The sequence below is a fragment of the Arvicanthis niloticus genome, chromosome 20 (genome assembly GCF_011762505.2).
Source record: "Arvicanthis niloticus isolate mArvNil1 chromosome 20, mArvNil1.pat.X, whole genome shotgun sequence".
NCBI classification, from domain to species: Eukaryota; Metazoa; Chordata; class Mammalia; order Rodentia; family Muridae; genus Arvicanthis; species Arvicanthis niloticus.
This window is the reverse complement of record NC_047677.1, coordinates 49,908,912-49,923,002: the sequence shown is the minus strand read 5'-3', so window position 1 is coordinate 49,923,002 and position 14,091 is coordinate 49,908,912. Positions and strand designations below refer to the sequence as shown.

Sequence of the window (14,091 nt, the reverse complement as noted above, 5' to 3'; positions counted from 1 at the left end):
GTTAGAGCACACACCTGTTCAAGCCCTCATGAGGCATGCACGTCACACACTGCCTTGGTTTCTGAGTTGTGACTACAACAGCCTCCTGTCAGTTCCCCAAATGTTCTGTGTTCTTTCCTGCCCCAGGACCTTTGCATGTGCCATATTCTTTTCCACTTTTTCCTTTGTTTAGTCAGCCATCTTTCAGTGCTGTTCTGAAGTCACCATTTCTCAGCAGCCCTTCTGAGTGCCCGCCTGTGCTATCTTCCCCCATAAACAGCATTAGAGACCTGTAAGCATCTCTTTTCTCTGTTTGATGCTTTACAACTATATATCATGATGAGTCATCAATCCCCACCAGCCTCAAGAGGGAGAAGATTCCGTTGTGTCCTCAGTACCTATTAGTGACTGATATAACAGGTGTTCAATAAACACTTGTTCATGGGTAGGAGAGATGGCTCAGTGGGTAAAGACCCTTGACACCAACCATGAGGACCCAAGTTTGATCCCTGGAACCACATGGTAGAACAGAGAGAACTGACTCCCCCAAATTGTTCTCTGCATACTTATGTGCACAGACACACACTGTAAATAAATGTAATATTCATCCACAACTGAAAATACCAAAAGGCAAGTATCCAGAGACCACATTCCAACCCTGCCATTTTTTAAAAAAATTATTTTATTTTAATTTTATTCACGGGCATGGATGTTATTGGAGGCCAGAAGAGGGTGTCAGAGACCCTGGAACTGGAGGTACAGGTGGCTGCAAGGCACTGATGTCAATGCTGCAAACCAAACTCGGGTCCTCTAGAAGGGCAGAGTGCTTTTAACCACTGAGCCATCTCTCCAGCTCTCCCCTGACATTTCTTACTGAGTGATCTTAGCAGGTGGCTTGCACCAGGCCACTCATCTGTGAAACGGGGACATCCACATCTGCCTCAGGAGCTGGCCATGATTGCAGTGAGACTTGTGCAGATTTTTCCAGCCCTGAACCTAGTGCAGGGACATTTGTTAAACCACACTAGTCTTTATTCCTCAGTTTCTAGGCTAGCCCAGGTCCTGGAGAGTGACAGCCACAAGACTACCATGCTGGTCCCATAAGTCCTTTGATCCCAGGGTCCTGCATCAGTCTTTTCTGAAGACCTCAGAGCAGCAGGGCCTCAAGAAAACTACTCTATGCTTTGAGGCAGGGGTGTTTGAGGTAGAGTGCCCTGCCAGACCCAAGCAGGAGGGGACTTGTCGGATTGACAAGAGGGCTGGAAGGGAGCCTGTCCTCTTGGGTCTTTCAAGCCTGGGTGTTCTCCTGCTACAGGTCTTAGAAAAAGACCTTAGTAAGAGATTCCTTTTACTAAAAAGGGATGAAGATGAGCCCCCTCCCATCAGAACACACTCCATCCTGCACTACTCACATGCACCACTAGGTGGTGATGATCAGAAGGACTGTGTGGCCAGGTCTCCCTGTATTGTGTTGTATAGTGTTGAGACAGTCACAGTTCAGTCAGACAGGCCTCCATTTTGCTATAGAGCCAAAGATAGCCTTGAGTTTTCCATCCTCCTGCTTCCATACCCCAAGTGCTAGGATAGCAACTCACCAAGATTCTTTCTCCTCCTTCTCTTTTTCCACCTTCTCTTCCTCTACCTGTAAATCCTGGGGGGTGGGAGGGCATTGTGTGCAGGTATCTGCTAAGGCCAGAAGAGAGTATTTGATCCCCTGGTGCCAAAGTCTCAGTCCAATGCCCACCATGGCATCCTACAAAACTGCTATGCACACCAATCCTGAGAAACAACAGTCTCCATAAACCCAGTTGTGCTATGGGGCTACCTACTCCTCTGGCCTTTGTACACTGTGTGTCTTTATGTAGAATTCCATATTTTATCACAGGCACAAAGTTTCACAGCCACCAACACAATCAAAACAGAATGGTTCTATTGTTTCAAAAATCCCATTTCTGCCAGAGTAGTGCATGACTTTAACCCCAACTTTTGGGACGCAGAAGCAGGTGAGTCTCTGCGAGTTTGAGGCCAGCCTGGTCTACATAATGAGTTCTAGGCAAGTCAGAGCTACAGAGTGAGACCCTGTCCACTTGGGAGTCAACTTACCCAAAGAACATTTGCTCAGAACACGAGACGCTCTAAGGTGCTCTGCAGCACCAAAATTGAGAATTTCTATTAAAAAATGTTTTAAAAAGGTTTTATTTATTTAATGTATATGAGTACTCTATCTGCATGTACACCCGTGTGCTAGAAGAGGCACCAGATCCCATGACAGATGGTTGTGAGCCACCTTGTGGTTGCTGGGAATTGAACTCAGGACCTCTGGAAGAGCAGTCAGTGCTCTTAACCGCTGAGCCATCTCTCCAGCCCTAAGTTATTATTTTATGTGCATGAGTGTTTTTGTCTGCATGTGTGTACATGCATGACTGGTGGCCATCTATGCCAGAAGACATTCAGATACCCTGAGACAGGAGGACAGGAGTTACAGACAATTGTGAGCTGCCGTGAGGCTAATGGGACTTGAATCGGGTCTTATGCAAGAGCAAGAAATGTTCTAATCCTCTTCTACCCCCTTCCTGGAGTTCCTCCGTCTTCATATCTCCCTGTCTCTCCCACAATCGGCACCCTGGTCTTTCTCCATTTCTCATTTCTTCCTTTGAAACTGTTGTGTGGATGAACTCATATGGCCTGTAACCTCTGGAGACGGGCATTGGTCACAAGGCGCTTGAGACCCGAGAGCCAGTGATGAGGTCTGTGGTTCCGAGGACTAGTTTTTTTACCCAGCTCGGGGTAAAGGATAAAGGAATATGAACCAAATTAGAAAACCTCCAGGGTTCAGATGAATCTGGCAGGCAGGTATCCCACCCTCCCGACCTCACCCCCACACTCCCTACCCCCACTCATGCCCCAGCCCCACTGCCCTACTGCCCCTCCTCCATCCCTGCAGCCCTAAACCGGGCTTCCTTCTCACAAGGTGCTTGCTTCCCCAACAGCATCCTCAGCGAGTGACTGGGATGCTTGGAGCAGAGCTGCCAGCAGGGGGCACGAGAGCCCTTTTACCTCAGGAGTAACTCCACAGACACACACAGAGCGAGAAGGGAGAGCTTTGGAACTTTGTGTGAGCCAAGAGAACCCAAGTGTCTTCTCCAGTATGTCCTAGCCCACAGGTTTCTGTCCAACCTTAAGCTCTAAGCCTGGGGTGAAGCAAATGACACATACCCCAAGAAGAGACATAACTTGGAAAGGGAGAAGGGGGGAGGAGGGCTCCCTCACACAGAGAGTGGATATTGTTCAGGATACCTGAGCATGCCCCCCATCTACCTCAGGTTTCCAGGTCTCCCGAGTCCGCGGTGGCCTGTGCTCTCCTCTGGTCTGTCTCTCGGTCTCTATTTCTCACTCTATTCAAGACACCGCTTCTCCAGAGGCCCCTTCCGGCTCCGAGCTTTCTCTAATGTGCTCTCCTGGGTGAAGGGCCTTAATGAGCCTCTACTGTGTGCTGGCACCAGATGACACTGAAAACCTGGACAGAAACCCTGCCCTCAATGTCCCCAGGGCCCTGGGATGCAGAGCCTCTGGTCCCCATCCAGGTGGCAACCATGTTGCAAAGAGTTCCTGTCCTCCATAATCTCACAGAGATGTGTGTACATCAGTCATAGATCATAGTAAGAGAATTTTGCTCATGCACTTTGCTTAAGTGTAATTCACACTCCTGTCTTCCTAAGAGACTTCTCTTTCATCTCTGGTTGCCCAGAGCCTGGCATGCAAAGGGGGCTAAAGTTTGATTGAAAGTATCATTTATCCAAACGTAGAAACTCTCTTCTTGTCATCCCCTCAGCCCACCACTCCAAGGGTGGCTGTCTTTATAGTGTCTTCCCTTTTCTCCCCTGAGTGTAGCTCTCTCCTCAGCCCATTCCCCAGCAGGCTCAGCCTACACCACTCACCACCCCGCCCCCCAAAGAGTTGTAACTGCAGCCCTTCAGTTGCCAGGACTCAACCAACCCTGCAACACAGACCTCTGCATCCCTGTACAACTAAGCCTTTGCTGTGCTCCAGCGGTACAGGCACTCCCTCCTTGTGGAGGGAGGGAGAGAGGGAGAGAAGGAGGCTCAGGGAATTCTCAAGAAAGGTCTAAGAACTCACAAGAAAGTTGCAAGTAACACAGGGAACTTGAAATGTCCCTTGTATGAGTCATCTGACCCAGACTGAAGCGGGCTTTTTCCTGATGCAGCTGCCTGAGGCACCGTGCCCCTGAAGAGTATCTCAATAATCATTGTCTCCACAAACAAGACTCAGACTTGGGGGCAAAATCTCTGGTTCATTGTTGGTGCCCTATGCAGGGTAAGTAGACATGTGTTCACATCTTCCCAGGAAAAACTGCCCAACACGCCTGCTGACCCCTGTTTGCTAGAGAAGCCTTTGACCTTCCCAGTCTGTCTCTTCCATCAGAACAGGAAGTTTTGTCTGTCTGACTGGCTGCTGCACCCAGCCACCTACACATGAACACTGAACAGCATCTCCCTTCCCTCCACACGCTACTCCTTCCAGCCTTCTCTCTCCTCAGTCTTCCAACTCTGAGCTCCCAGAAGGTTCTCTGCCCTCCTGCCCATCAACCAACCAGCCTACCTCACAGTCTGTCTCCATACAGTCAGCTGAACAACGGTTCTCGGTTGCCCATCTCATTCTGTCAACCCTCCTAAAGACCCTCTCCATAGTCATTGCTCAGATGCTGGTTGGGCCATGTGTGAGGCTTACAGGGAGGATGGCACCAGCTGGCACAATTACAGGAGGTGCCCAGGTCCTATCCAGAGTGACTCGGGCAGAGAAGGGTGACAGTGAGTGTGGTGGGCTGCCATCTGGATGCTGTTCTTTTTTTTTTCCCCTGCGAGACTTTCCTGTTACATCCAGAGAAAGTTCCTGGAAGTCCTGAGCGGTCACTTCTTTATTCTTTTCTAAAACTTATTTTTACTACTCGTTTGGGTGTGTTTATCTGTGCACATGGGTAGGTGTGTGTGTGTGTGTGTGTGTGTGTGTGTGTGTGTGTGTGTGTGTATCTGTGCCTGCACATGTGCATACACTCATACATAAAGACCGGAAGTCGATGGACTTTATGTTGACTGTCTCCCTCAATAGCTCTACACGCCACTCACTGAGTCAGGGTCTTGCAATTGAACCCAGTATTCACTGACACTCCCAGCCAGCATTCCCAGCCTGGCTAACCAGCTTGTCCCCGGGGACTCCATCTCTCTCTCTGCCTCCTGAGTGCTGGGATTACTGCTCCCACCACTCCTACCTGGTTTTACATTAGTCCTGGAGATTCAAACTCTGTCTTCACACTTTCAGGACAAGGACACCAAGCCATCTCCTTGGTTTTTTACATTCACTAAACTCTCTTGTTAATATAGACTGGAATGCTGGCCATAGCTGGCCACTAACATAGCTAACCAGAATGTAAAGAGAACATATTCTGCTCACATTCTGTTCATTTCACAGCACTTGAGACACATGCTACAGGGTTCCTAGTTATAGTAATAATGTCCCATAAAGTATATTCACTGAAGAGACCCTATCATACGTAAACCATATACATCAAAATATTAATAACTAGAATATATAATGAATTCTGCAGGAAAAAAATCAATGAGCATGGGTTGTTGCCATCTGGACAGTGTGTATATTTCAACTCTGCGAGACTTTCCCGTTACATTCAGAGAAAGTTCCTAGAGCATCACCTCTGTGTTCTTTTCTAAAACTTATTTTTACTACATTTTTGGTGTGTATATGTCCACATGTGTGTATGTGTGCATGTGTGTGGGTGTGCACACACACAGGGAAAAAAACTGTAGAAAAAATCAATAGAAAATGTTGAAAATCATGTAGAAAAACTGGCAAACAATGCTTCACACAAGAAGAGGCGAAAGAGGCGAATAAACATGTGTGACTTCACTGGGCATCTGTAAAATGCAAATTAAAAGCACCACATGGTCTCAGTGTATGGGCACCAGAGCTGGGATGAAAGACTTGGTGTCAAATGTTGGTGAGGGTGTGGAGTGATTGGAACTTCACTGTCAGTGAGCAAGGAGTGTGTGTGTGTGTGTGTGTGTGTGTGTGTGTGTGTGTCTGTGTCTGTGTGTGTCTGTCTGTCTGTCTGTCTGTCTGTGTATGTGCATGTGTATATGCATGTCTATATCTGTGTGTGTGTCTGTATGTGTATGTATATGTCTGTGTCTGTCTGTCTCTCTGTGTATGGTATGTGCATGTCTGTGTGCCTGAGTCTGTGTGTATGTCTGTATGTGTATGTATATGTCTGTGTGTATCTGTCTGTGTGTGTGTTGTGTGTGTGTGTCTGTCTCTCTGCCTATCTGTGTCTGTGTGTCTGTGTACATTTTGAGAAACTGGCTCTATCTACTTAAGCTGAGCACATGAAGAAAGCCAGAGATTTCTGAAATGAGTATATAGCGCTCACTAAAAGTCACAAACAAGAATGTTCAAAATGGCTTGGTTCATAAGAGCTGCAAGCTGCAAGCAGAATGCGTGTCTATCGGTGACAGAATGGCAGCGTGCATTCTAGCATGCCCACAGGATGGAGGACTGCAAAACTGTCAACCAGCAAGAGAGAACAGAGATCAGCAGAGAGAGTGGGCTCCACGCTTCCATTTGTGTGAACTTCAAAAGCAGGAAGAATTGGGAAGCAGCAGTCAGTAAATTGCTCCCTGCAACAATCATGTGGTGTGTGGTGGCACAGGCTGATTATCCTGACACCAAGGAGCAGAGACAGAAAGATCTGTGGGACTCCTAGACCAGTCAACCTAGCCTAATCAGTAAGACGTAAGACATCCCTGAAAGGGACATTCCAGGCTGTTTTCTGACCTTTACACACACACACACACACACACACACACACACACACACACACACACGAAGAGAGAGAGGGAGAGAGAGGCATGCACATACACACACACAGGCATGCACACACACACTTCACACACACACATAATTAAAAGAAAAACTTCTTAAACTTAGGGGTTTTTTTTTTTAAGTAAATTACTAAAAGAAACAGTAAGAAAATGAAAGTTTGAGACACTTAAGTGCCTTGCTGGCAGAATGCCCGAGGTAGACATTTGGGGAGCTTGGCTCCCTAGGACCGAAACTAAGTTCTCTGGCCCCTGCCTCATACTATGAAGAAAGCTCAACTAGGCTGGCGGTTTGAGTTCGGATTCGGTTCTGTGCTGGGGAGGGGTGTGTTTTGTTTTGTTTGAGAAAGTATCTAACCATATAGCCCTGGCAGAACTGGCACTGGCTATATAGATCAGGTTAGCCTAGAACTAAAGATGATACCCTCTTCTTCAGCCTTTTAATACTTGGATGACAAACGTGTGTCCTCACACCCAGCTAAGAACTTGAGACCTGTTTACGGGAATGGATGAACAAGCAGGTCTTTAAGTGATGCAAATCCATGCAAGTTTTTATTTGGTGGCAGGGAGATGGTTCCTCTTGCATGCTTACAAGTTCACTAGACATGTAGCCCTGCATTAGGCCCCTCACATCTCTACACGGAGAACTGGTGCACCACGAGATGTGTTGTGGGTACATGGTTATCGTGATGACATCAGCTTCAAAGGTTGGGGATGTCCCAAGCCATCCTAGTTCCTCTTCCAGCCCTATGTGGATAGGTCACCCAGAACAGAGCTGGCAACTTCTACTTAACCTCTTGGTAGCCCGGCAGCTTCCCCACTAGCCAAATGCTTCCTGATGAGAAGCTCTGTCTTAAGCTTTCCAGAAGGGAGGAAGTAACTGGGTCACATGTAGTTTCATTTGTGGCTGAGCCTGTGATTCCCTTTGATCTATGATAAATTGAGTCAGACCCTCTTAATAAGTAAAGCCCTTGGGCTCAGTAGATAATGTGTGTGCTACAGCCTGAGGACTTGAGTTCGGTCCCCAGGACCTACATGGTAGAAGGAGAGACCTAGAGCCAACTTGCACAAGTTGTCTTCCGTACACACATTGTGGCATGTGTATGCACACACGCACACACATGTACAATATGAATGAATGAATGAATGAATGCATGCATGCATGTAAAATTACATATAAAAACTGGGTGTGGGGATGTGTGTTCCTTTGATTCCAGCACTCAGGAGACAGAAGCAGGTGGACCTCTGTGTGTTCAAAGTCAGACTGGTTTACAAAACAAGTTCTAGGACAGCCAGGGCCACTGAGAAGCCCTGTCTACACACACACACACACACACACACACACACACACACACACACAGACACAGAGGGAGACAGAGAGAGAGAGAGAGAGAGAGACAGAGAGAGAGAGACAGAGAGAGAGACAGAGAGAGAGAGACAGAGAGAGAGACAGAGAGAAAGAGAAAGAGAGAGACAGAGAGGGAGACAGAGAGAGACAGAGAGGGAGACAGAGAGAGACAGAGAGCCCACATAGACAGAAAGTCTTGTTTTGATGATACTGTTGATGGGATTCAGAACCCCATGCACGTACGCTCTGCCTTCACACCCAGCCACCTCTGTCTGATAGTCAGCAAGACTATGGACTGAGCAAGAAACAGTGGACATCTCTAGTTCAGTCTGTGCAGAGACAACTTTCAGGACTAGCTGCCTCCTGGAGCCTTCATCACCCTCCACTGGCCTTGGACGCAGCACCTGCGCACCCCAGCCTGGCTCTTCTGAGTCCTACCTCCATCCCTTCCTCCCTTCTCTCCTCATTCCGACCTACTCTCTGGGTGTCCACACCAGGACTCAGACAGCTCCCGAGCAGTGTTGAATGCACTCTTGAGGCCTGGTACCTAGGCCACCTGGCATGGTCTCAGCCCTTTTCTGTTCCCCCAGAACAGGTAGGGAAACCGTAGACAACTGGCTTAGGTGGGCAAGACTCTTCTTAAGGCCATGAAGTGGGCCTGGCAATGGCCAGGATTTCATCAAGCCAGTGATCAGAAATGCTGGATCAGAGATAGCATGATGGGAAGCAAACACAGAAGGGCAGGGGTAACAGATCATGGGAAAATGGAGGCTTGAAGGAGCTTGCTGCAGAGAAAGAGAGCTCAAGGGCATGAGGCAACGCCAGGGTGGAAATTCGGGGCAGAACTGTTGGCAGTGCCGTCAAGGAGCAGAGTGGGAGTGTGGGAGAAACAGTCAGCAGAGATGAGAACATTCACAAGCCAGAGCCATCAGGAATGAAGCTGGGGTAAATGCCAGGCAGTGAGCTAAGAACCCAAACCCCAACCCCTCTCCTGAGTGGGAGTGGCTGGGACATATGGAAGCCCCCACAGGATATGGTGGCTAAGTCATGGATGCAGAACCTGGATGGCTAGGGTCTGCCTAGAAAAGCCGGAGATAGGCAGGCATGGTGATGAACACTTCTAGTGCCAGCCCTTGGGAGCCTTGGACAGGAGGATTATGAGTTTGACAGTGAAACTCCATCCAAAAATAATCTTTGGCTGAGGTATAGCTAGATTCCCCTTACCTAGCTCTTCCCAGCACAAGCCAAGCCCTGGCTTCTGTTTCAGAAAAATAAATAAATACAGGCCAGGAGACAGAAGGAGGAACAGTTTGGAGGCTGCAGAGGAAGAGAAGTCCTACCCCCACGCCCCAACTTTGAGGTATTTGCTTTGGGGAAGAATTCTGGGAAGCCTCCACAGGGCCAGTGGATGGGAAGGCATCCTGAGAAACACAAGGTCCCCAGAAAGGACTGCAAAGGAATCCAGGAGTCTCGTGATGGAACTGGGCCAAAACGAGGCTGCTCTTGGCACATTCTGGTTGAGACAGAAGACCAGTCAGGGACCCTGCTGGTAGAAAATGATATAGAGGCCTGGAGTCTAAGATGTCCAGGGACACTGTAGGGATAGAGGTTCCCAAGGTGGGTGAGAGGTCACAAGCTTTTAGCACAGATTAATCAGCTTTTCAAAATAAGACCTGAGCTTGAACCAAAGGACTCCCAGAATCTCTGGCAGCTACTTGTGTTTTCTCCACCGGTTCAGCTCCTTCCAGTGTGCTGGCTTTGATAACGGCTGTAACCAAGGCCCACAGCTCTGCTGCTGGCCAATCCAACACACAGATGGGGGGGGGGGGGAGTCCTTGGAGCGCAGGGCCCTGCCCATGTGCAGAGGGCAGGTCAGGTTTCTAGAAGTGTGTGTTCCTGAAGGAGTTGAAGGCAGCTGAACTGTCCTTAAGATTCAGTCTCTTAGCCTTCATTCTGCAAAGACTTAAATTGAGGCCATCCTGGCTGAGCACCCCTAACTGACTAAGGTGGAAAAACAGCCAGGACCTTAGTGGCATGGAAAGGACACAGAGGCCCAGTGTCTTCTACACCATCCACTCAGCCTTGAGGAGAGGAAACATGGACACTACATCTCACTAGAAGGTGCAAAGCCCTTGTGGACCAATTTGATTTTTTAATTATTGATTAACGTGTATACGTTCATGGGTTTGTGTATATGTGAGTGCACACATGTACACAAATGCACACAGAAGCTGTAGGACACCCTCAGGTCCCATCTTCAGGAATGCTGTCCACCTGCTTTGAGACAAGTTCTCTTGTGCTGGAGCTCACCAATTTGACTGGACCTGCTGGCCAGTAAGGGATCTACGTGTCTCTGCTCCCCAGAGTTAGGGTTATAAGCATGTCCCACCAGGCCAGGCGTTCTACACGGATTCTAAGGCTCAAACTTGGTTCCTCATGCTTGCCAGGCAAGCTCTTTCCTGACTGAGTCATCTTCTTTGCCAGACCCGAGGGGTGAGCTTCGGGCTGTCAAACACAGCAAAAGGAAAGGTAGGTGGCATTGAACCATAAATGTAGGATGTCTTACAACAGAGTCCACACCCTGGGCCCTGGGACCACACAGATCTCAACAGCCAGGAAGAGGAGGGGAGGTCTGCCCTGAAGCAGTGGATGTAGGCATGAATATGAAGAGAAGTCACTAAGAAGTACTGTCCTATTGTCCTGGGCAGCCGGAGACATGGGTTGGATGTGTGACTCTGGAGACGGGAGGTCCACGTGTTCAGGGAGCTCCCACTTCTAGTTGGAGGGAAAGGAGCAAGAAGAGAGACACACTCCTGGGTAGATGGGCTTTTTCGAGGATGCTAGCCAGTGTCAGGAACCGTGGTCACCTCAGCCCCTAGGAAATGAAACTCCTTCGGGGTCTCCTCTGTTATTTGAGGCTGGCTGTCAGTAAGTCCCCTACAAAAGAGCAGGCCGGGTGAGACTGGCCTAGGGGATGGGAGAAGACAGCTTTCTGGTGACCCTGTGGCGGGGATTCCCAGAGAGGGAGAAAGGGTCAGGCAAAGGCCTTCTCCTTTAGCTCCGCCTCCTGGTGAGGGAGCAGGGACTTGATGGGGAGTCAGGCTGGGTTTTGGTGGCAACACCACCAGGGAAGATCTGTATGACCTACAGAGGTCAATTCCCTCTTCATCCATCAAATATCAAGTAGGTTGATCTTCCTGGTCCTCTCCTACCCTGACATCACCAGGGAGCAGTCTCTCTGAACCCCTTCCCCCAGTCCTCCACTCAGAGCCTGCAGGCGGGCAGAACACCTTGCCAGTCTGTTGTAGACCCCACCTCCACCTCTCCTTAGCTCCGTTAGCCACCCCCAGCTTGCTGAAACTGGCAGAGAGTGGGCGGTACCACTGCTGAGTCCACCCCCATGACCTCCCCCCAACCCCCTTCCTGTATACTCCTGGCCAGGGTATCCTTCCCAAGATTTCTCTCTCTGGGTGGGAGCAGCAGTGGGTGGGAGCAAATGGGAAAGTACAAGCCACTACCCCTGAGACCAGTGGGGCCCATGGCGGGTCTTCATTGCTTTTAGGAGTTCTCGGCGCTTGTTACAGTAGTTACTAATCATTGTGGGGATTTTCTTTGTCCTCTACTGCATGTCCAGAGAATACTGAATAAATTCTTAAAACATCTCAAGGTGCTGGCAGTTCTGTATTTTTTTTTTTTGAATTTGACAATAAGAGGAAATAGAAGAGAGGCCAAAGGAAAGACCAGAAGGCAGAGAGTGGGAGGCAGGGTAGAGGGAGCAGAGTGAAGGGGAGAAGAGTGGACAGGAGCAGAGTGGAGGGGAGCATAGAGGAGAGAAGCACAGTGGAGGGCAGGAGAGTGGAGAGAACCAGAGGTGAGGGGAGCAGAGTGGATGAGTCAGCCTCAAATCTTTTGTCCTTTTCCTAGGCTGACACTTCCACTTTCCTCTTATGTTCTTGCTTTGAGCTCTGAAGGATACAAAGTTAGGGTTCTCAGTCCTCCTCCTCTGTCTTTCCGTGTGCCCCTCCCCCTCCTTCTGTGTTTACCAAGCTCTCACTAGCCTGGAAATGCTCCAAGTCCTCAGAGATCCTGAAGCTTTGCTCTGCCTTGGATCATAGCAGAAACAGCCAGCTGCATTGCAAGGAATGCAGTAAACATCACTGTGACGGCTCCAGTTTAAGCGGGGAATCCTTTCCCCTCCCCAGACTGATTTCCATGCCCCTCAGCACTCCTGACAGTCAGTATGCTTGGAAAGAGTGGGTGGGTGAGGGATGAGGAGGGTGTGCTCACACCTCCTAGCCAGGGACACTGTGCTCACTATGGTCAGAAAATGACAGGTGGGGCAAAAGCTGGTGGATTTTGTCTGCTTGTTTGTTTGTGTTGTTGTTGTTGTTGGTGGTGGTGGTGTATGAAATTACATTGTGATGATGGGGAGTCCGTGTGAGTGCATGTATTCCACCATGCGGTTGTGACAGCCTCAGAACAAATTCCAAGAGACAGGCTTCTTCCTGTAAATCCCTGGGGTCAAACTGTAGTCTCGCTGCTGCCTGCCGCCTGCGGATTGTCCAACTGGGCTGTAATCTGGGCTCAACCCTTCAAGTCCATCCACCCAAACACCTACTCCATTTCCAGCCTGCAGCCTGCAGAGCAGCTCCGAGGAGCCTGAGAGACCCGTGGAGACTCCGATTCGAAGGGCAAGTCCATGGAAAGACGCTTTTAAAAAGTGAACTCACGAAACTGGAAGGAAAAATGACTGAACAGTGCTGGGTGCCCAGGGGAGAATGATAAAACTGAGGACGGACTGAGACGCTGCGGTCCATGCAGAGCCGGAAACCCGCGTGGAACTCCAAAATGCTGACTAAAGGGCTGGTCATAGTAGCCAAGCAGGGTCCTCTGGTTCACTAAAAAAAAGTCTGCTGCTCATTCTTGGCTCTCTGTGTCTTCGGCTCCCAATAGTCCAGGCCCCTCCTGCTCCACCCAGGACAAACGTGGCTTCATCCTCAGAATCTCCGCGTCGCTGTCTAAGTGCAGGAACTGGTTGTCCTTTATGCAGCAGACTTCCATGTACCGTGGCTCTCCGAGGCCGGCCGGGACCGGCGGTGAGGAAACACTGCATCAAAGTGTGAGCCTGGGGGCGGGGGGGGGGGGGAGCACGCGGTAAGACCCCGACTTCTTCCAGAGACCCGGGGCGGAGCTCTGGCCCGGAGGGGAGTTGGGTGCGGTGCTCGGGGAAATGAGTTCAGAAGGGGGCTGAGGGTCCGGTGGACGCCTTTACGAAGCATTTACGCGGATTCCCCTAAACCGTTTCTGCCCTAAACCCCCTTCCTCCCAGAAGAGGCTGATTCCCTCCCGACCCTCCAGTCACCAGCGCGGGTCTGTGTAGGGTACCAGGGCAGGTGCCAGCAGCAGGAGCAACACTCGGGTTTATCTATACAAAACTGGGTTTATCTATACAAAACTCCAATGATAACTTAGTTAAAGTCCTTAACTCTCCATGAAACTATAGAGCTATTGACAGATTATGGACATCTAGTCTTATTTGTTTGTTTGTTTATTTTACATATATAGCAAGTACACTGTTGCTGTCTTCAGACACACCAGAAGAGAGCATTGGATCCCATTACAGATGGCTGTGAGCCACCATGTGGTTGCTGTGAACTGAATTTAGGACCTTTGGAAGGACAGTCAGTGCCCTTAACCGCTGAGCCATCTTTCCAACCCTAGTCTTTGTTTGTTTGTTTGTTTTTAAAGTGGATTCAGAGTGCCCACTTTTTTGATTTTTTAAAAAAGATTTATTTATTTATTTATTTATTTTATTTATATGAGTACACTATAGCTGTCTTCAGACACACCAGAAGA

The 14,091-nt window shown here is 49.2% G+C and overlaps 1 pseudogene; it reads right to left on the bottom strand.

Moving 5' to 3' along the window:
* LOC143435244 (H-2 class I histocompatibility antigen, Q10 alpha chain-like) overlaps positions 1-13,347 on the bottom strand; it is a 105,303-nt pseudogene extending 91,956 nt beyond the window's left edge.
* Positions 13,348-14,091: the final 744 nt, after the last annotated feature.